Source organism: Macrotis lagotis, chromosome X (assembly GCF_037893015.1).
Source record: "Macrotis lagotis isolate mMagLag1 chromosome X, bilby.v1.9.chrom.fasta, whole genome shotgun sequence".
Classification (NCBI taxonomy): Eukaryota; Metazoa; Chordata; class Mammalia; order Peramelemorphia; family Peramelidae; genus Macrotis; species Macrotis lagotis.
The window spans coordinates 445,947,896-445,971,238 of record NC_133666.1 but is presented as its reverse complement, the minus strand read 5'-3'; positions in this window follow the sequence as shown (position 1 = coordinate 445,971,238).

The window sequence follows — 23,343 nt, the reverse complement described above, 5'->3', positions numbered from 1 at the left end:
ATAGTGTTGGAAAAATGCAGATGGAAAGTAAACATTGGTTTCTTAAAAAAAAATAAAGTATATAATTCTAAGTATAAAATTATGTCATCTTAATAAAGTGAAACTTTTGATTCTTCATTACTAATTCTAAATTTATTCAATTTCCTTTTTTCTCTTGTTGCTCAATCTAGCATTTCTAATACTAGTTGTTCTGAGCATCCTTGTTTTGTTATTATTGAAAATGCTGCTAATTTATCCCCATTATATTTGTTGATGGTTTTAGATAGAAACTATTTATTTTTTTAAGGAAAACTTCATTGATTTGATATCCTATGTTTTCCTTTTTTGTTTGTTTTTTCCAAGGCAAATGAGGTTAAATGACTTGTCCAAGGTCATATAGCTAGGTAATTATTAAGTATCTGAGACTGGATTTGAACTCAGCTCCTCCTGTCTACAGAGCTGGTGCTCAAGCCACTGTGCCACCTAGCAGCCCCCTCCCCCAAGTATTTAATAGGAATGTGTATTATATTTTGTCAATAGCTTTTTCAGCATCTATTCAGAGAATCATGTGATTTCTATTGTTTTTGTTATTGATTTTTTTCAATTATACTGAGTGTTTTCCTAATGTTGAACTATCTTTGCTTATCTGGCTAAAATTCTACCTGCATATTGTAGTAATACTTATTCTATGTTTTTTCAAGTCAATGGGGCTTAAGTGACTTGCCCAAGGCCACACAGCTAGGTAATTATTAAGTGTCTGAGGCCGGATTTGAAATCAGGTACTCCTGACTCCAGGGCAGGTGCTCTTATCCACTGTGCCACTTAGCTGCCCCAGTAATAACTTATTATAATTCTTTGCTAAATTTTATCTAAGATTTTTGCAGCAATGTGCATAAAGGAGATTGATATGTAATTTTCTTTGCCTATTTTGGTTCTTCCTTGTTTAGGTATCAGCACCATATTGGGATCAAAAAAGGAATTTGGCAGATCTTCTTTTCCTAGTTTTAAAAAATAGTTTATTTTGAATTGCAATTAATTATTACTTAAATGTTTGGTAAAATTCACTTGGAAGTCCATCTGGACCTGGAAACCTTTTCTTATATTGATGGTTTCTTCATTTTCTTTTTCTGAAATGGGGTTAAGTATTTCATTTCCTCTTCAGTTAACCAGAGTAGTTTGTATTATTCATCCATTTCACTCAGGTGGTCAAATTTATTGGCATACCATGGGGCAAAATTAACTCTTTAATTTCCTTTTCACTGGGGTGGTGAGTTCATTCTTTCCATATTTGATACTGGTGATTTTGTATTCTTTATTTTTTTAAAATCATGCTGATCAAAGGTTTATCTATTTTATTGTTATTTTATAAGACCAACACTTTGTTTTATTTCTTAGATCAATGACTTTCTAACTTTCAATTTTTATTAATCTCTCCTTTGATTTTCAGGTTTTCTAATTTGGTATATAATTGGAGATCTTTAATTTGTTCTTTTTCTAGTTTTTTTAGTTGCATATCCAATTTGTTGTTCTCCTTTTTCTCTATTTTATTCTTATAAGCATTGAGAGACATAAAATTTCCCCTCAAAACTGCTTTGGCTGCATCTCCTAAATTTTGGTATGATGTCTTATTGTTATCATTTTCTTGGATGAAATGATTGATTATTTCTATGATTTGTCTTTCTTTAAAATTGTTTCTTAGTTTTTAATTTTTATTCTATCTTTCTATGGCCCTTTATTTTACATGCAATTTTTATTACATCCTGATTTGAAAAGCATGCATTTATTATTTCTGATTGTACCGTTTTTATGTCTTGGTACTTGGTTAGTTTTGGTATAGGTGCCATGTACTGCAGTGAAAAAGGTATATTCTTTTCTATCCCCATCCAGTTTTCTTGAGGTCTGTCATAACTAAGGTTTCAAATATTTTATTCATCTTCTTAACTTCCTTCTTGTTTATTTCGTGGTTAAATTTATCCAATTCTGAAATCAGGAGGTTGAGATCCCCCACTATTATAATTTTGCTTTCTCTGGCTCACTTTAATTCACTTAGCTTCCCTAAAACTTTGTATATTATACCACTTGTTTTTCACATGTTTAAATGATATAACTTCATTGCCTATGTTGCCTTTTAAGAAGATATTATCTCCCTCCTTATCTCTTTAAATGAGAACTGTTTTTGCTTTGGCTATGTCTGGGATCAGGATTGTTACCCCTGATTTTTTCTTGCTTCCACTGAAGCATAGTACATTTTGTTCCAGTCTTATATTTTTATCTTACATGTATCTCTTTGTTTCAAAAATGCTTCTTATAAATTATAGATTGATTTTGGTTTTTAATCTATTCTGTTATCTGCTTCTATTTTACGGGACAGTTCATCTCATTCACATTTCCAGTTCAGACTACTAATTCTATATTTCCCTCCATGCTATTTCCCCCCATTCATACTTTTCTCTTTCCCTTTCTCTTATTTCTCCTCACCAATGATTTGTTCCCTTTCCCCTTTAACTTTTCTCTTAAATATTAGTTTTAACTTTATTATCACTTTTGCTTTCACTGTCCCTTTTATTAGTCCCTTTTCCCCTTTCTTTCCCTCCCCCCCACTTCCCTGCAGGGTAGGAAAGATATTTTTACCCAATTGGGAATGTATGTTATTCCCTCTGTAGGTCAAATCTCTTGAGCAGCATTAACTCAAGGTTCTCACCCTCCCTTCTGTCCCTCTACTGTAATAGGTCTTTTTACCTCTTCACCTGGTTTTATTTATCCACTAATGACTAAACTTTTCCTTCTTTTTATGTTTTTATTATTTTAAGCCTGTCTTGTACTTGCATACTTGCAGCCCCTATGTCAAAATATGCTCCTTTTCGCTGCCTGATAGAAGTGTAATTCTCAAACATTGATTGTTTGCTTGCTTGATTGCCTCATAATTATTAAGATCCTTTCCTTTCTCTGTCTCATTGGAAATAGATTTTTCGAGTCATAAAACATATCAAATTATAATTACTTTATACTTTACCCCCTTTAAAAATACCCTCTATGAACACACAATTTTCAGGAGCCAAAGCATCCTGCAAAGACAAATCATTTCAAACCATTTATAACTCCCTCCCGTCACAGTTATATGCTCTCCAATTGTAGCCAAAGTATCAAGCAAAGCAAAATCTCTTTATGATGTTTTCACGTCCCATCCCTCTAAGTATATTCTCTCCCTCTATCCCTTTAGCACCCAAACCATGGTATTAAAACCCTTATTAACTAAAGTATGGATTAAAGCAAAATCACTTCCTATTCTATTTATGACTAACTTCTCTAAGATGTTACCACCTTTTGCCCCTATTGTACTACAACCATCCTCAACTAAGGTATCTAGAAAAGTGAGGTCACTTCTGATTTAATTAAGTAAAGAACCTCTAAGTACTGGAATACCCTGAAGGTGTCTCTTAAGAACTTAAGATTTGATTGTAAGGCATGGGAGACACTGGGACAGGACCACCCAGCTTAGGGTGTCCTCATCACAGAAAATGTGAGTTCTATGAGTAAGGCAGAATTAAAGAAATTCCAAGGAAAAATGAGATACATAAATTTAGATTAAATACCCCGGGTGTTCACCTGAGCTGTTTATGCCCAAATTTTGATAACGCATTCTGAACTTGTATTAGTTGATCAGTCATAGTCAGACATACTGCAATTTGTCTCCAATATAGTGATGTAATTTTGGTCTTCTTCTATAATAAAGAACAAAACCTAACCATATATATAATCTGTAACTACATCCCCTTCAACTATGTTTAACCCTCTAATTATCCTAAGAAAATTATAATTGTTAGGAATTGCAAGTCTTATGCATACATATGTATACAACTTATTGTTCTGGATTAGCAATTTTCCCCCTTTCTGTTTACTTTTTTTACACATCTCTTGAATCTTGTATTTGAAGATTGAATTTTCAGTTCAAGTCTGGTCTTTTTTATCAGAAAATTTTGGAAAATTTCATTGAAAATTCATCTTTTCCCCTGCTGAATTTTGGATTCTTGGTTGTGATCCAAGGTCCTTTGCCCTTGGATTAGCATATTCCAGGCCCTTATATCCTTTCATGTTGAAGCTGATAAGTTCAGTGTAATTCTGATTGTGTTACTGCATTTAAAATACTTCTTATCCACAGCTTGCAGTATTTTTTCCTTTTTTGAACTTTTGGAATTTGGTTATGATAGTTCTTAGAGTTTTTATTCTGGAGTTTTTTTCTGGAAATGTTTTTTTCTATTATTCCAAGGACTATCTTGTCTTTTTGATGTAGTATATTAGGACAGTTTTCTATGAGAATTTCCTGAAATATATTTTCCAGGTTCTTTTTTTGACTTTTTGGTAGACCAATAATTTATAAACTATCTCTTCTGGATCTAGTTTTCAGATTGTTTTTCCTAAAAAGTACTTTACATTTTATTTCAGTTTTCTCAGGCTTTTGATTTTGCTTGATGGAATCTTGGTGTCTCAAAGATTCATTAGTTTCTATTTGTCCAATTCCATTTTTTTCGTTTTATTTTCTTCAGTTAGCTTTTGTGTTTCCTTTTCCAGTTGGTTTTATTTTTCAGCTATTTTCCTTTTCCAGATAGTTATTTTTTCTTTTTTTTTTTTGCTGAGTTGCATTCATTTCCAGTTTTGAATTAATTTTTATATGAGTTGCTATGTTTTTCCATTTGGTAGATTTTATTTTTTGATGAGTTATATTCTTTTTGCAGAATTTTTTAAAGCTTTTTTATAAAGGAGTTGGGTTTTTTTGGTTCAATTTTTATAATTTTCCTGCCTGGTTCTCATTTATTTTTTCCATTGTTTTTCTTCCTCTCTTCTTTTGTTTTAAAAATCTTTTAAAACTCTTTTATGAAATTTTGGAATTGAGTCCAAATCAAAAACTTCTTTGATATTTCTCATGTAGGTAATTTGTTACTATTTTCTTCTTCTGAGATGGCATTTTTATCATCTCTATCTGAATAGTAGCTTTCTATGATTACTGTTCTTTTTGATGTTTTGTTCAATTTGATTGTTGAGCTCTGCTCCTGGGGTATAAAGTGCATAGTCCTGAGTTTTTTTGTTCTGGGGCTGGAGTCTGATCCCAAGCATGTCAATGGCCAAGATATTACATATGCAACCCAGGCATTGACTATGCAGAGATTTGTTTCCTCCTTTATGCCCAGGCTCTGCTTCTGAAGTGGTTTGTTCCTAACCTGTTGTCCCAGGGTTCTCAGGGTTCAGATTTTGTCTGGGGATGGGATCCTCCCAGCTGATTTACTTTCTGTCTACCAGGCTGCTCTCTCTAGCTGCTGAAACCTGTGCTATACTCTGGCTAAAAGACTCTTGCTGGCTTTCCTACTTTCCTGCCTAAATGGACTTTACTTCTTTTCTCCCAAGGAGACAAACCTTCACTGAAGATTCTCCATGATATCTGCAGTTGAAAACTTGTTTTGATCTCATTGTTTTAGTGTTATCTGTAGTTTTCCTGTCAGTGTAGAGGTTTCATTTAATATTGTGTAAGAAAAGTTCAAGGAACATGCTAACTTCATGCTGCCATCTTGACTCCACCCCAGAAGTATCAATCCATTCAAATTTGAAAATAGTGCACTCTTTTAATTGTTAAATTTAAGAGAAGGCTACATGGCTTAACTGTAGACCCCTAAGAAAGGGAGATAAGGACAGTCCAATGAAATAGGACTAAGTTTGCCAAAACAGGAGTTGCTCTTCAAAATCCTTATCATTATGGTGCTTCAGTTGGCATCTTTAAATGATATGTCCCTCCCAGACACTTGGGCACAATATTTTTTTTCGGGCATACTAGAAAGGGGAAATCAATAATAGTGTAGTATTTGAAGTTTACTATCTTAGGCATTTTGGGCAACTCTCAGGTCAAGATTGTTTCTAGGTCAACTTTAATATCATGAATTCTGTCTGATTAAAGGCAATCAGGAAATTTAATAGGGAAGGGAGTGCTCCTGCTTAGGAAGGTCTGGTTGATTGCTCACTTCCATGGTTACTAGGAATATAGATACTAATGAGCTAGAAAATGTTGGAGACTATAATATGATATCCAGGAGTATAATTTTGCTGTCACTTTGCAGGTTTAGATCTGCAAGACCAACATTCAAGAAGTTGTTCATTTATTTCTGGGTACTTTGACATGTCATATTTCATGCTATGAGGTCTAAAACTTATAGGGTAATTACATCTTATCTGTATAGCATGAATCCTAAAATAGCAAATTTATCTAAATAAAGAAAATAATGATGGAAATAATTATTGAATAGCATAGGAGAATAGTAATTCTGACTGATCACATGTGAACTATTCTATACAAATTGAGACTTTCTGATAATTAAGAATCAATGTTGCATGATTCATTTTTTTTTCAGTCTTTTGGGTTGGTCATTCTAACTCACAAGACTATTTCATTTGTTCATTTAATAAACCAGACAGTCATGTTTTTAAAGATCCTCAAGTAGCCTGTAGTGGTTTTCTAATCTTACCAAGTGTATCCCGAATACAAAAGGATAATGGATGATGACTAGATCCTAATGTTAGGAAGACCAGGATTCAAGTTCTGTAAACTGACTGTGTGACTCAGGGCAAGTCTCTTGACTTCTTAGCTCTCTAGGCACTCTGCAAAACTATAAAGTGAAAAGAAATTCTTGACCTCTATTGGAATATGAAATTCCATACACACTAAAATGACAATTACAGTTCCTCAAACCTTTAATTCAAAGTATTTTTTTCTTTTACTAATACTGTTAGGAATTCACATAATACATAAAAATAAATATTAAACTGAGATCATGATAAATATCTCACTTTTGTCTCACTGTCTAGTTAGGTGATGACATTGAGCCATTTTGATTCAGATAGTGTTAAGATATGAAACATATTATTTTGTTTTATGGTGTATTCCTAAAAATCACTGGATAAATTTATGGGTACAATCCAAAAATTTTAGTTATTAATTAATTGCTGATTATGAGATTTATGAAATGCATTTATATTTGAGAAAAGAAAGTCTTGACCTTTTCTTGGTCACATTTTATAAGTCTGGTGATCTTAATGCCAAACAATTCCATAGTGAAATCAGCAGGAATGAAAGAGACAAATGAGAAAGATTTGTTTCTTTAAAAGAGCATTTAAATAATTCAGGTTATAAGGAAAGGAACTTTGTTTTAAATTAGAAAAGTATTTGTTAGTAAGCAACAAGTCATTCTTAATAAATCTGTTCTCATTTATGTGACTATTTTTATCTCAGTTTTTATCTGGACATGATAAATATAACAATCTCATAATATACATCTCATGAATCATCACAAACTTTTCTGTTCCTTATATTCAAAACTCCAGGAAACTTTTTATTATTTTCTCATGATTGCTTCACCTTTTCCTATATTTGTCTTTTTTCAAACTTGTAACTCAAGGTTCAAGCCTGAACAATTTGCATAAAACTGTAAGAAGATTATGCTATTTGTGTGAGGGGAGAGTTGGCAAGAGAAAAAGAAACCTTCCTTCTTCTTGCCTTTAGAAAAGAAGCACATGCTTCCAGACCCTGTTTTGGGAGAAATCCAGAAAGTAAAATCTTTGGGAAATTGTAGTTATGTAGAGAAATTGATGCCTCAACATGTCTCTAACTTAAAACTTGTCTTCCTAGAGACTTTAAGAAATTTCCTGTTGGATGATATTGGGGACTCTTTTAGTGGAAATGAGATATCTCACTTCCAGTGGGAGAGCTCATTTACTCTATTTATTGTCAACTATGCTATAATCTGTGTAACATATATAATTTCTGTTTACTCTCTGCATTTATGTGTTTGGATGCTACTCATTTTTTTTCATGATGAAACTTTATAAAACTAGCATTTGGTGGAAAAAACTAAATCTTTTTATATAAGCTATACTCCTTCATCTTTAAAGTACAGGAATATAGCTTATATTGAGATTATTATTCATTTCTCATAAACTACTTATGTTTGAGGAATAGATAATTGGAATTCTTATCTAATATCACCTCTCCAGAGAAAACAGAACAGTCAGTTAAGAAGCTTTTTCTCTAGCTCTCTTCCAGATAGGAATCAAGACTCCCTTGGAAAGGAATGAAATCCCATATATACATATTTATGCATCCCAGTGAGACATATTTATGACAAAATGATATGGATGTACAAAATACAGGGCATACACATACTTCCATATAGGCACACAAATACATACTCTTCAAATCTACAATATCCTCCATGTCTACTATGTATTTCATGCTCCTCTATTGTGATGCTAACTTTTCTTTAAAATAGCACATTTTTCATATACCTGTCTCATTTTTTCGTGTGTATTACCAAGGCCAAGTATTGCAATTGGTACATGGTGTGTATTAAATAATTACTTGTTAATAAATTGTCATATATTGTTTTGTATTATAATTATTTGCACCCATGCCATCCTCTTCTACCAAAACATTATCTAATGGGAGCAGAGACTATGACTTATCTCAACTTTCTAATTCCTCTATAACCTACTACCATTAAAATATACATAATAGGTCCTAATAAATGTTTATGAATCTGTATAAATTTTAAAAATTAATAATAAACCTGGACCAATACCATGTTTTGCTGTAGTAATGTGCCTTTGTTATTAAAAGCATATCACTGACCTTTGAAGTCAAGGAGTTCAGTCTAAAATTTGTACATATCTTAAGCAGGGAAAATAAAGTCTTGAAATAGCATATCAACACTTTAATAGTATATTTTAAAAATAAATTATACTAAGCAATGTAATTAAAGATAATTTCTAGATAAGTTGCTAATGTCATTGAATAATAGAATTTAAAATTGTAAAATTCTTGTATCAAATTCACAGCTCCCACTTTGCACTATAAAGTGACCTGAACCAGACTAAAATGAAACTGAAAATGTTTAACAAATAGAATGAAATATAGTCCAATAAAGATAATGTTAATTTGTGTTTTTCTAATTCATCATGAGGATATAGGAGTACATTTCTATTTCATTTTGACACTATTTCATTTTGACACTATTTGAGGACAAGTTAGGTATTTTTCAGATGATAAACTCAATTACTCAGGTCTTGATTCAAATAAAGTTTGTGCAATATTACTAGAATATAGCAGTTCACTGGTTTTGACAAAGTAGTTATATATTCATTACCAGGATAGTTTGAACTTTGAATATATCTAAAAATTCATGGTAATCTGAATTGATGAGGGGGAAATGATAAAGAACATTTTCTAAGCTTAAAAAGAATGGACTTAGAGACAGATAGTAAGGTCTTTGTGATTAATATAGGGGCATTGGGTCAAGAGTCAATAATTTTTAGTTCGTGGGGAAATATTTCTACAAGCATGAATTATTAAGACCATTTCTTCTGTGTGACTTACAGAAATCAGTTTCATTACTATGTACCTTATAAACCTATCTGTAGCTTAGACCTGGATTCATTTCAGAACTGAGTTAAATTCTTTGAGCACCCTTTCAACATGTACTTAATAGAGATGATAAAGCTTACTTCATGATATACCATAAGGTATATTTGGTGTTAAAGCTAGCAAAAGGCCTTTTGATCTTTTTGCTAAAAGAGTTCTATGATTTCCCTCCCTGATTTCAAAGGTCTTCTTTGGAAAAGTAGTATCCAATCAGCCTGGATCCAATCAATCTTACATGCAACAAAAATTGAAAATTGCTTTCCGTTAGACACTCAGGACTTCTGAGTAAAGGCAGTCCAGATTAATCAAACAGTTCACCAGCTGCAGCACTTCTAGTTGTTGGGGTTTCTCAGATGACATGAGTGAAAGAAAGATCTTTATCTCTGCTAGAAACCTTTAACTAAACTTAAACTAAATAAAGTGCCTCTGGTTTTGACTAGTGGCAGGGATCCTAATAATTGACCTGACCAATCAGAAATCAGAATGTATTGGAGGTATTAAGAAATAAGGTTAGCAATTTTTTAAATGTATGTAAATAATGAGCTGATTTAGCTAATGTAAAGCCACATCTAGTTTCTTTGTGCATGTCCCTGAGAAGCAATAGTGTGGAAAAAAAGTGGAAACTAAAAGTTTGTCAAACCAATCACTTTGAATGGGTATCAAAAGATATGGACCTGCTTTCAGTGCTTACTAGGTTAGGTCATTCTATTCTTCTTGTTCTTCTTGGCTGTTCTTCCATACCTCATTCTTGGGGATCTTTCTAATGCTCCTTTTCATGCTAGAAACCCAGTAAAAGAACTACCTATTTTGGAAAAAAAAATTTTTCTTCATGGCAAAATAGGACTTTGTTTATTTGGATTAAGGTCAGTTTCCCAAAGCACACACACACACATATATATGTGTGTGTGTGTGTGTGTGTGTTCACATATCAATTGTATAACATTTAAAAAAGATCATATAATAAATGAAAAAAATAATTTGATTAACCAGAATTCGTAATGAACTATTCTTTTCTGTGCTGTGTATTGGGGGAGAACAGTCACAAGAAAACAAGCTAATTTATGTCCACTATATATTTTCAATAAATAATCATAAAAATCATAAAATAAATAAATGCAAAATTGTTTTTAAGGATAGTTATCCATTAACATAATTCCTCATATTGTTCACATCTATGGTGAAAAATTGAGTTATGAAGATCAACTAAGTAAAAAAGAATTGCTTTAAAAATACTATTCATGATGTTTAATGATGTTTGTGTATCATAATGGTTGGAGCTAAAATAAGATTCAACATGAAAACTCATGGTTGAAAAGATAATCTAATGAATTGTTTAAAGACTATTAGCTAAGGTTGAAGCAAATTCAGTTTTTCTCAAGTTAATCCACACTGTTAACTAGAAATTCAGTTCAATAGACCATCCTGCTCCCTAAAAAAGTGGGGTAACTGTAATATGGAAACATTAAAATGATAAAGTTAACTAGAAATTTTAAAAAATCATTCAATGGGTTTAGTAAAGAGTGAAAACCTTTCCATCTATTGTCTAAATTCTACAAATGAATAGTTATTTTCCACCATGTGTAGGATATAATAATTAGCTTACTTTTTTTTATATTTATGATTCAATAAATATCATGCACAATCTTACAGGAATGGGATTATTATTTGGATTCCTTAATAGGCACCAATCCTGATTTACATACATTTCTACCAATCATCTGAGATATGACACCATTTTATATAGGTCATGAAATTCATACTTGTTGGGTGATAGTATTCATGGTTATTTTGTTCGTTTCTTTTTTGCAAGATAATGGGATAAAGTGAATTCCCCAAGGTCACACAAGCTGTCATTATTAAACGTTTGAGTCTGACTTTGAACTCAGTTCCTCCTGACTCCAGGGCCAGTGATCTAGCCATTATGCCACCTAGATGCCCCCTTTAGTATTCATGATTTCAAAAAAACTGACCTTTTATGTTAGTCATCATCTTTCAAAGATTTCTTAGAATTGGGAAACATTTAAAGAATGAAGAACTTTAATTAAATTAAAATGAACAAACTCTGTTGAGCGCATTCTAAGTATTTAATAAAAAATAGATAAAGAATGCATATTAACAGGTGGGATACAAGTGCATATGTAAATTATATCAGCAAAAGTGTGCTAGCAGAAGTGTAATATGCTATAAAAATCATGAGGAAGGAGAGATTATTTTCAATTTGAATATTCAGGGAAGACTTTATGGAAGAGGAAGAAACTGAGTTGAACCCTGAAGGTATATAAGGATTCTGAAAAACAAAACTGCCTTTCATAGTAAGTCCCAGGTATGGAGGACAACCTTCATGAAGACAGATAATTAGACTAGTAAAGGACAAAATATCAGAGTAGCCACCAGTCCAATTTGATTAGAATATGTGAAGAGAAATAATATGAACTAAATCTGGGAAGATAATTCTTCCTTTGGATCTGACTGCTGTTCAGTCTTCTTTACCTATTCATCATCCCAGTCAAAATCAATAAGTCATTTTACTCTAAATGTGAGTCCCGGACCATCTTTTTTTTCTCATTATGGTCTTTCACTTGAATATTTCATCACCTCTCCTGGGTTTTATTATTATCTTTAATCAAATGACTCCAAGATCTAGAAGTTTACCCCTCATTTGATTCTAATTTTGTATCATCGACTGTCTCTTGAACTTAAACCCACTCATCTCGCAGACTTCCTTATTTTCAAGGGAGTTATGATCTTTTCAATCATCCAGGATTGTAGATTCAAAGTCATCCTTGTCTTTTCACTTATAAAATCTTATTTCTATTGCATGATATCTCTTGCAGATCTCAATCAAACATTGGCCTAGTTTAGGCCTTCTTTACCTTTGACCTTGTTTTTTTATTTAAAGAAACTCCTATTTGTTTTCCCTGCCTCAAGTGACTCTCTGATCTAATATCATTCTTCCTATAAATGCCAAAGCAAATTTCTTAAAATTCATACTTGACTATGTCACATACCTTCCCAACTAAATTGATTCCAGTGACTTCCTATTATTTCTAAGTTCAAATATAAACTTCTGTTTGCCATTCAGAACTCTACATAGTAGCAACTTTCTACCTTTTATGTCCTTTGTTCACATTGTATCCTTCATAGAGCCTGCAATATAGCCACATTACTCTAACTGTAACTGTAATTAATCTATTTTTGTACCTTCATACTTGCTATGTCTCATGCCTAGAAGTCAGTAGCTCTTCACCTCTGCATTGCCTCTTACATTCTTCAAGACTTAACCAAAGTTCCATCTTCTACATGAAGTTTTTCTGATTCCTCAAGCTGTTGATGCTATCCCTTCTAAAACTACTTTCATTTTGTGTGTTTACATATACCCATATGCATATATATAAAACAAATTTTCACACATTTAAACATTCACACATATATATGCAGATATATCATTTTATCATATATATTTAAGATCTATTTTTATTATCTTCCCCCAATAAAAATAAGGTCTTTGAGGTTAGACTCTGGTTCACATATATCTTTGTATACATAAAACATATATTAAGCACTTAACAAATATTTGTTGATTGATTTGTTGATTAGTGAGAATAATGAGATAAATGTTAGGCAAAGCATTAATTTTCTCCTGTATAATTAAGGTTTAAGGGCAAACTGGTAGCAATTCAACTATTACATTATAATCTTGTTATCGAGATAGATTGATGAGAGGAGAGCCTGGTAAACAGGAAGTAACTTTGGGACTTTATAACAATCCATTCAAGGAGTATTTGAGAGCATAAACAAGAGCAGTTGTAATGTAAGTTGGAGGTCTGAGTTCTCTCCTGGTTTAATAATTAGCAAGATGTGATATGTAATACAAGCCATTTAGCCTTCTGGACACTAATTTCCTTTTCTACAAAATGATTGCATTGGACTAGATAATCTGTACTGTCCATGACTCTTTTCTCTGAAATCCAGGGAAACAAACATGGTTACTAGAACAGAAACTGATCAGTTTTCTTTTTTATTAAGAAGATTCAATGAAAGTCCTTAGCTTAAATACTATGCTTCTGTAGGTGGGAGGGAAATATCTCTTTTTACAGAAGCAATCATCTTTACTAAGGATTTCTCATTGGTAGGTCAGTCAATGTTAGCTACAAAAGTGTAGAAATGCTTTGAACTTGGACTGTTTTAAAAATAAAATGTAAATCATTAATGGGTTTTATACTCTTAATTCAAGATGATTAACTACCCTGGATAAAAATCAGCAAGTGGCAGTGTATTATCATTCAAACTGACTGTTTGGCAGTATCATTTGTTTTATTTTAATGTGTGACAATAATGCAACAAAAGAGACTTTATTAAAATTTAATATTCTGAGTAAGTGGACTCAGATATGTAGAAGAATAATTTTCCCTCAGCTAGAAAATCATTTTTATATTATCAAAATCAAAACCTTCAACAATGATTGTATGTAAATCTCTGACTTTCAGAGTACCAAAGGGAATGTACTTCATGCTTTAACTTAAATACTAATGAAATCAACTGAAAATGATAGTCATTAGTCAGCTGTGCCTTGATAGGGTTCCCTGTGGACTGATATAAATTCACCATTAGAAATGGATCCCCTCACAGGCCACAGTGAGTGTTTAATCCTCCTGCAAAGCAAATTTAAATTTAATGCTTAATGTGGCTTTTTTTCCTCTTATGTTTCTGTATTTGCAGTTTGTATTTAACATTTTAAATCATTTTTAATTCTATCAGGAATCTATTCATTTTCTGTATGTGATCTTAGTCTTTGTGGGATCCATGGCATAGAGATCTCTAATATTTACCATTTATTTGGTGACCTACCTATCTATCTATCTATCTATCTATCTATCTATCTATCTATATATATATATATATACATATATGTATATGTATCTATATATTTATTTATTTATCTTCTTCATAACAATAGTAGTAGAGAATGAGATCCGAATATATGGGCACAAATTCAGTTTAATATTGAGTTTTGGGGATGATCAAGTTATATTAGGTTAAGATATCATAAGCATCTCTTGAATTGAAATCATTTTTTTCATTATATTAGCTTCAGCACCAACACAGATTTTACCATATAGTAGAAAAACATGCTATTTCATTAATTAATTGATTCTGAGGTTATCTAACTGTGGTTGATAAGACAAATGTAAGCTCAGAATTCTTTTTCATAGATCAGGCACAAATCATCCATATGAACTCATGGGTTGAGTACACTAAATTTAAGCATCTCACATTCTGCTTTGATCATAGAACAATATAGATAGATAGATAGATAGATAGATATAGATAGATAGATAGAGATATGTGTGTATACATAAATATGCTTATATATAACTACTTAAATAAATGGTTAATGTGTTTTTAATATGCATATGTGGGGGGAAATAATACAAAGTTAATATTTTTAGGGTTATTTTTCCTTATTTGTTATCTCATAGGATGGAAATGGAAGAAAAATATCTATTTTTCCCTTTTGATTTTCAGTTGTGAAGAAATTCATTACACCAAAAAAAGAGGAAAAAATTCAATAAATAAGGCATGTTAAAGATAAATTAATCACTGAAGCAGCTAGATAGCACAGCAGATAGAGCACTGAGTTTGGAATAAGGCCATATTTTCTTAGAAAGCCCTAAATTGCTGTAGTCCAGAGAGCTAGGACAACTGTATTTGACTGGTTAAGGACTTTATTGTCCCCAACCAGAGGAAGAAAAACAAAACAAAAGAAGACACACACACACACACACATACACACACACACACACACACAAACACACAAACACACAAACCACAACCCTTCCAAATCTGATGAGCACTTTATAAAATCTCTTATATGTCTCTTTCTATTGATCCTAATTCCTCAAGACAAAAATTATTAATTGTAAACATGTTTAACAAAATATGTATGTAAAATGCTAACTTGACTGTTCCCTGCTGAAGGGAGGGGAGTAGAAAGGGAGGGTGGGGGAAAATTTTGTAACTTGGAAATATGCATGTATATATGAATGAAAATAAATAAATATTTTCTTTTGTTAAAAAAAGGAAACCCTGAATTGAAATCTGAGCTTAGCCATTTATTAGTTGTGTGTCCCTGGGTAAGTCAGAAGTTATTTGTTTATCCCAGGTTTCTCAGCTGTTAACTGGGGATAGTGATAGTACCACCTCATGGGATTGTGGTCAGACTAATATGAGATAATATTTTAAATCACAGCACAGTGCTGGCACATAATAAAGTATAAACGCTTATTTCCTTTTTTCCTTCCCTTCTCCTTTAATGTGAGCAACCACTGAATAGAATTTAGTAAAATTTTATCCTGCACAAAACTCCATCTGAGAGAACTTTGTTATTTAAAGGACAGAGAAATGTTATTTCATTCTACCACTCATGATCTTATAATGAAGTTTTGCAGCATGAAATATGACATTTGCTTTATAGGCTACCAAGTAATTCCCAATTAGATGCAATCATTTTCACATGCTTAACACCTTGGTTATTCACTGAATTTTACTCAAAGATTCATTATGTCATGCAAATCAGTGGTGTATTGTCACTTTCCTACTCATGATTCCCATCTATCTTCCATCTTTGCTCCCCTTTTCCTATACACTATCTTGTAGCTGAACTATCATGAACTCATGCAGGATACTTTATTGTTCACAGTATTTGGATAAGATGGGAATCAAGTTCTCTATTCTTTCCAGTGAGATGAAGGTGTTTGAGGTCTCATGATCTGCCTTGCCCTTACATTTGCCAGTTATTCATCCTCATTGTCAAAACTATTGATGCAACCTAATTATGGCTTTGCCATCCACTCTGCCATGATACCATTAGATATTCAGAGCCTTCTCATCTGTCCTATAATTGAAGAATATTTTTAAAGTGTTATATCCACCAATTATAGTACAGAATTTCCAAAGAAAGATTGAATTGGCTTTTTACATTTGTTTCTCTAATAATTAGCATAGTACTTATTACTTTGTTTGTATCTAATAAATGCCTATTCATTCATTCATTCAAAAAAAGGCAGTAATAATTTTTTCTGGCTCTTAAGAGTGAACTTTTAGATATCAGAAGTATCTCTTATAGAAAGTATTTGGTAAGAATTTTGAAACTGGAATCATATTCAGGCATGGATTTCCAGTTTTCCCCAATTTAATCATAAATGAAGCAAGAGGAACAAAACAATATATTTTCATAACTGATGTAGCTTTCCTCCTGACCCCCTAGAATACATGAAATCATGTTGCCTTAAGGTCTCTGTTAGTTAGACTGCTGATTCTTTCCTCAGACCGTGTCTACAGAATGCCAATATAGTCTTTTGGATTGACCTCATATAACTTGATTCAGGGAGAAACAGTTGGGAATATCCCCTTCAGTGATGGAAGAAATCAGATAAACCAATCCTAAAGAATACTTTCTGACTCAACATTATCAACTTCTTCTCAGTTGATGAGAAGGAAAGATAAAAGTATTTTGGAAAAGGGATGCCTTCTCAACCACAATGAACCTGGGGATGATAGTGTTGAAAGCAGGAAAAATAAATATTGACATTTGCTTTGGATCAGTCTTAGCCCACTCCTGTGACCTTAGTTTCTGGTCTGGGTCAGTAATAGAAAAGGAAACAAGGAAATACTACCAAAAAGACTGGCACTTTTCTGCCCATTACATATATTTTTGGTGTTTATCTGTAATGACTGATATTTCTTTCCCCTAAGGTGACACATCATTATCCTTTATGTCTAGTAGCAGGACCTTCTTTGAATTATTTGGATTCTGCCCAGAGGAGTGTTGCAAGTTGGGAAAGTAGCGACTATACAGACAATCTGTAGGGATATTTGAGATGAATGGTATTGAGTGGTACCTTTTCTTCCCCTACTCCCTCTACAAAAAGTACATTTCTTAATGTCTGATTTTTCCATAAATAACATTTTTTTCCCTCCAAATATTCCTGAGAAGAGAAAAATAAATATAACTGATTATTTGTTAAGCTCCTAAGCATTCGCATTTTGCTCTTGATTGTGTGGGTGCTAGATTTTAGTCAACTAGAAACTGATATAGTTAGTGATGAGAGATAGCCTAGTGAAAAGTGTCCCAAACTCCATTCAGAAAGTATAGATTACCAGGACTGTTACTTACTTACTTTGTGTGACTTTAGGAGTAGTTACTAATTTCTCTCAGACTCTGATTCCTTTTCTGTAAAATAAGAAAAATATTTTCAGTAAGTATGTTGTAGGATGGTTGGAGAATTAGATGAGATAGAAATAAAAACAACAATAATAAAAAGAAATAGAGAAGATATTCCACAGAATCTTAAATCTGAAAAAGACCTTAAAGATAACCATAGCTAATCATTTTATATATGCTGAACTTTGCTAAAGCTGTTAATTCATTTGGACTAGTTTTTAAAGATGATTTCCTTTTTTTAAAAGTTTTTATATCTTTAAAGCAATAGGGTTAAATGATTTACATAAGGTCACATAGTTAAGCAAATATTAAATGTCTGAGATCGCATTTGAACTGAGGTCCTCCTGACTTCAGGACCTGTGCTCTATCTACTGCATCACCTAGCTTCCCCTTTTTTAAGATAATTTTCTAAGATTCTCTGAGTAAATCATTATACCTTCTGCAAAATGTGATAGTCTTTTCCCTTGTTGCCTATTCTTATTCCTTCATTTCTTTTTCTGGTATTACTGTAATACCTAGAATTTCTGATATATTTTTTAGGTTTTTGAAAGGGATTAAGTGACTTGCCCAAGGCCACACAGCTAGGTAATTATTAAGTGTCTGAGATCGGATTTGAACTCAGGGCCTTCTAACTCTAGGGCCAGTGCTTTATTCACTGTGCCACCTAGCTGACCTTTAAGAAAAGCTTTTGATAAATTATATTGCTCATTACTTTGACTAAACATTGTCTTTCTTAAAGTGAGTGGTATCTAACTAAAACCAAAAGCATGCAACATGTAAGAATAAACTCTCATCTGTCCCAATAAGATCAGAGAAAAAGTATGTTGATTGTCACCACAATTATTTAATATTATATCAGAGGTTGCAGCCACTTAACCCCATTGTCTTACAAAAAACTAAAAAAAAAACTTTTAAAAAATCTCTTAATATATAATATTTTTGCTGTTTTGTTACTGATATAGTTAATTATGTTTATAGTTTTCTTAATATTGAACTAGTCTTCTTATAAGGTCCTTATGATATCTTACTCTAGTCTCTTTCTTGGTAGCTTATTTAGATTTTTTCCAGCAATATTTATTAAGGAAATTGATTCAGAATTTTTTTTGTCTCTGTTTTGATTCTCCTTGATTTGGGTATCAAGCTTAAATTTCCATCATAGAAGGAATTTAGCAGGACCCCTTAGTTACCTGTTTTTTTTCAGACAGTTTATATGATATTGGAATTGTTTTTTAAATGTTTGTCAAAATTTTCTTATTACTATCCCATCTTGGGTTTTTTACTTTAAAGAACTGAGCTGTGACATTTGCAATTTATTTGTAAAAGATTGAATTGAGTAAGTGTTCTATTTTAAATTCTATTAGTCTGGGGTATATACATATATATATATATATATATGTATATATACTGATAGTTATATATTTTTAATACATATATATAATATTTATTCATTTTGTTACTTTAATTATATCACTTTCCACATTTATCTATTTTTTGCTTTTTTCAAACATTTCTTAGTTTTATTCATTAGAATAAAATTCTTTTTAATTTTATTGTTGTAAATTTATTTTAATTTAATTTAATTTAATTTTATTAAATTTTATTGATCTCTCAAGTTTCAAAGTTCTAATTTTATGTTTATTAGGACTTTTAAATTAGTTTTTTATTTTCTTTTGTTCCATGCCTAATTCCCTGATTTACTCTTTGTCTCCCTTTATTGATATTAACAAGTCTTTTGACATGCAAATGTCCCCAAAGTTCTTCTTTGACTGCAACCCAGAAATTATGGAATATTTTCTTATTATTTCTATTAATTTTAACAAAATTAATACCTGTCTCTAACTTATGTTTTATTTATTCATTTTAGGATTGGCTTACTTGTTTCTAATTAATTGATCTAAGTTTCAAAAATCTTTTATTGAATGAAATTTTGTTATATTAAGTCCATTAAAAGAGATATTAAATAGTTATACTTTTCTACATTGTTATTGAGATTTTTGTGCCTTGAAACATGGACAATTTTTCTGAAGGTATCTTGCACACCTATGAAATACATGTGATTTTTCCTATTCATATTCAATATTTTACATATATGTCTATCTTTTTTTACTTGTTTACTTTTCAGTTTTATTTATCTAGGTCTGACTGGGGTAAATTGATATCCCCCACTAGTACAGTTTTATTATCTGTTTCCATCTGTATCTTATTTAAGATTTTCTTTAAGAATGTGAATGCTATACTGTTTCATTCACATATATCCACTAGTGATATTAATTTAATTTTCTATGATACCTTTAAAATGAAATTTCCTTGATAACCTACTTTAATTTGGTCTGCTTATATCTTTGATTTGTCCAATATCATGATTGCTACCCCTGCTTTTTTTTTTTTTGACTTAAGGTGAAGCCTAATAAATTCTACTCCTGCCTTTTATTTTTAACACTGTATTTCTTTCTGTTTCAAGTATGTTTCTTATAAACCACACATTTGTTGTATTCTGTTTTTTAATCCAGTCTGCTATCCTCTTTCATTTTATTTCATCCCATTCATATTAACAATAGTAACTGCTAGCTGTTTCCCTCCATTCTATTCTCATATACTTATCCTTCCTTTTTCTACATTTTACTTTCCTCAAGAATTTTTTGAATTCTGATTATTATTTTTCTAAATCTGTCCTGCTTCTTATTTCTCTTTCCTTTCTTTTGACCATTGCCTCCCCCTTATTTTGCCTGTTGGGCAAGATTAAGGCTATTCAATTGAAAGTGAAGTTCAACTGTTGCTTTCCCCCTCATTTTCTAGTACATTGTAATAATCCTTCTTTATATGTCCCAGATATAAGAATTTATTGTTCCCATTATTCATCCTCCTGTCCTCTCATGTCCCAATACAACCCTCTTTCTAATTCTTCCATTTCTCCTTTGGGATCCTCTCAACATACTAGAATTTTACATACCTCTAAGTAGATTCCCTTTAACTGACCTAAGGACCTAAATAATATTCTTGGGTAGTCCATGTTTGCACTTCCTACACAGAAATGTAAATAATTTAATCTTATTAAATCTATTATGTTTGTTTTTTTTATGCTTCTCTTGAAGCCTATGCTTGAATAGCAACAAGTCAATTCAACCTTGTTTTCAATCAGAAATACTTGAACATCCTGTTTCATTAAATTTTTATTTTTTCCTTTGTAGGATTTTATTGAGTTTTGATGTATTATTCTTGGTTATATTGCTAGCTACTTTGCTTTTTTGAATATCTTATCACAAGTCCTTCAATCCTTTATGAGGCTAGTTACTAAATCTTGTGTGATTCTGACTATGAATCCATAAAGAATAATTTCTTTATGATTGTTTATAATATGTTGTGCTCAAGTTGGAATTTCTGGAATTGGGCTATTCCTTGGAGCTTTCATTTTGGAATTTTTTTTCAGGTCCCTGGTGGATTCTTTTAATTTCTACTTTGTCCTTTACTTCTAACATATAGAAGTTTTTCTTCTAAAATATAGTCAGTTTTTCTATATAATTTTTTTTAGGTTTTTGGCAAGACAAATGGGGTTAAGTGGCTTGCCCAAGGCCACACAGCTAGGTAATTATTGTCTGAGACTGGATTTGAACCCAGGTACTCCTGACTCCAAGGCCGGTGCTTTATCCACTACGCCACCTAGCCCCCCCGATATAATTTCTTGGAATATGATATCTATGCACTTTTTAAATGACTTTCAGAGAGTGCAATGATTCTTAAACTGTCTTCTCTTTATCTGTTTCCACATTGAATTTTTTGAAGAAATATTTCAATTTTTCTTCTATTTTTTCAGTCTTTGACTTTTTTATTATTTCTTAATGTCTTATGAGGTCTTTATTTTCCACTTGACTAGTTCTAATTAAAAAGTTATTTTCTTCACTGAGATATTCTATCTTTTTTTTTAAAAAAGTTTGGTAAATTCTTATTTTTAAGGAGTTATCTTCCATTAGTTTTCTACTTCTTTTACCTCTTGCACTTCTTAAATATTTCTTTTTCTGATTTATCTTCTAAACATCTTAATTTTAAAAAATCTTTTCTTTAACTAGTCTAGGAATTCTTTTGAGTCTTGTATCCAATTCTCCTCCTCCTCCTCCTCCTTCTTCCTTCTTTTTCTTCTTCTTCTTCTTCTTCTTCTTCTTTTGATTTTTATCAAGGCATATGGGGCTAAAGTGACTTGCCCAAGGTCACACAGCTAGCAATTATTAAGAGTCTGAGGCCAGATTTGAAACCAGGTCCTCTGGACTGTGCCACCTAGCTGATCCTGAATTTTTCTTTTAAGTCTTTGCTTCTAGATGGTGGCTAATTACTATCTTCTTCTATGCTTGTGTCTTGAGCTTCCGGGCCATCATAATACTTTTTATTGCCAGGTTCTTGTTTGCTTGTTTGTTTTGCTTATTTTTGCAACCTACTACTCAACTTTGGACTATGTGTAAGAGTTTAGCTTTATTAATCTCTGGGGGACTATTTGACTTAAGTTTATGTTATTCTCTTTTCTACTACTTTCACAGCTCAGTTTGGGGAAGTGTAAGTTTTTAGTGTTCCCATTGTGGTATGATCTGACTCTTTAAATATCCCATAGCTTCCCTTCTCCCCACTCTCTCAGCTGAGAAAATTGCCTTTTATTTCACAGAAAAAAAATTGAGGTCATTCACATAAATTCCTCCTCTTCTTTATCCCCTACCATTCATAAGCCTTCTTTCACTTTTTTGTCTTTCACACTTACCCACATGATGAAGAGGTCTTACTTCTCACCCAGGATAACCCTTTTTTATTTATTCAAGCAATCATATTCTATACTGTCTCCTACTGATTGCCCACTGTGTCATCCTTACTCTTTTGTACTTATGTTCAGTCTCTATCATTCTATTGGCTCATTTTATATGGTCTACAAATATGCCAATGTCACATCCTGGGAAAAAAATTTGATCCATTGCCACTATTGTTCTATATATCTTCTTTTTCAAAAGTTTCTAGCTAAGTAACTTGAAAAAGACTATCTACAATAAATGTGTCCATTTTCTCTCCTTTATTTCTTTTTAACCTCATGTAATTTCCTGATACAATTATTCCATCAAAACTAGTCTTTCTAAAGTTGCTAGTGATCTCTTAATTGACAAACCAATAGCTTTTTCTCAGTCCTCATTATCCTTGACCTCTTTGTAGACTTTGACACTGTTGACTACTCTTTTGGATATTCTCTTCTCTCTAGTTTGTCAGAGCAACACTTTCTCCTGGTTTACCTCCTGCCTTTCTAATTGTTCTTCCTCTGTCTTCTTTGATGGATTCTTATGCAGATAGACTCCAAGAGTCACTCAGAATTCTATTTTGAACTTTTTTTCCTCCCCCTATACTACTTCACTTGGCAATTTAATCAGTTCCCATAGATTTAATTAATATCTCTATGCTGATGGTTCTCAAATTTGTGAATCCTGTTCCAACTGCTCTGCTGACCTCCTGTCTTGAATCTCTGACTTTTAGACATTTGCAACTAGGATATATATGCCAGATATCTTTAAACTCAATATGTCAAAACAGAACTCACTTCCTTTCCTCATAAACCCTCCCACTCCTTCTCTCATCTCTAATTTCACCATTCTCAGACTCTCTGAATCAAAATTTAGGAGTAACTCTGCTTTCCTCACTATCTTTCACCTCTCAAATCCTA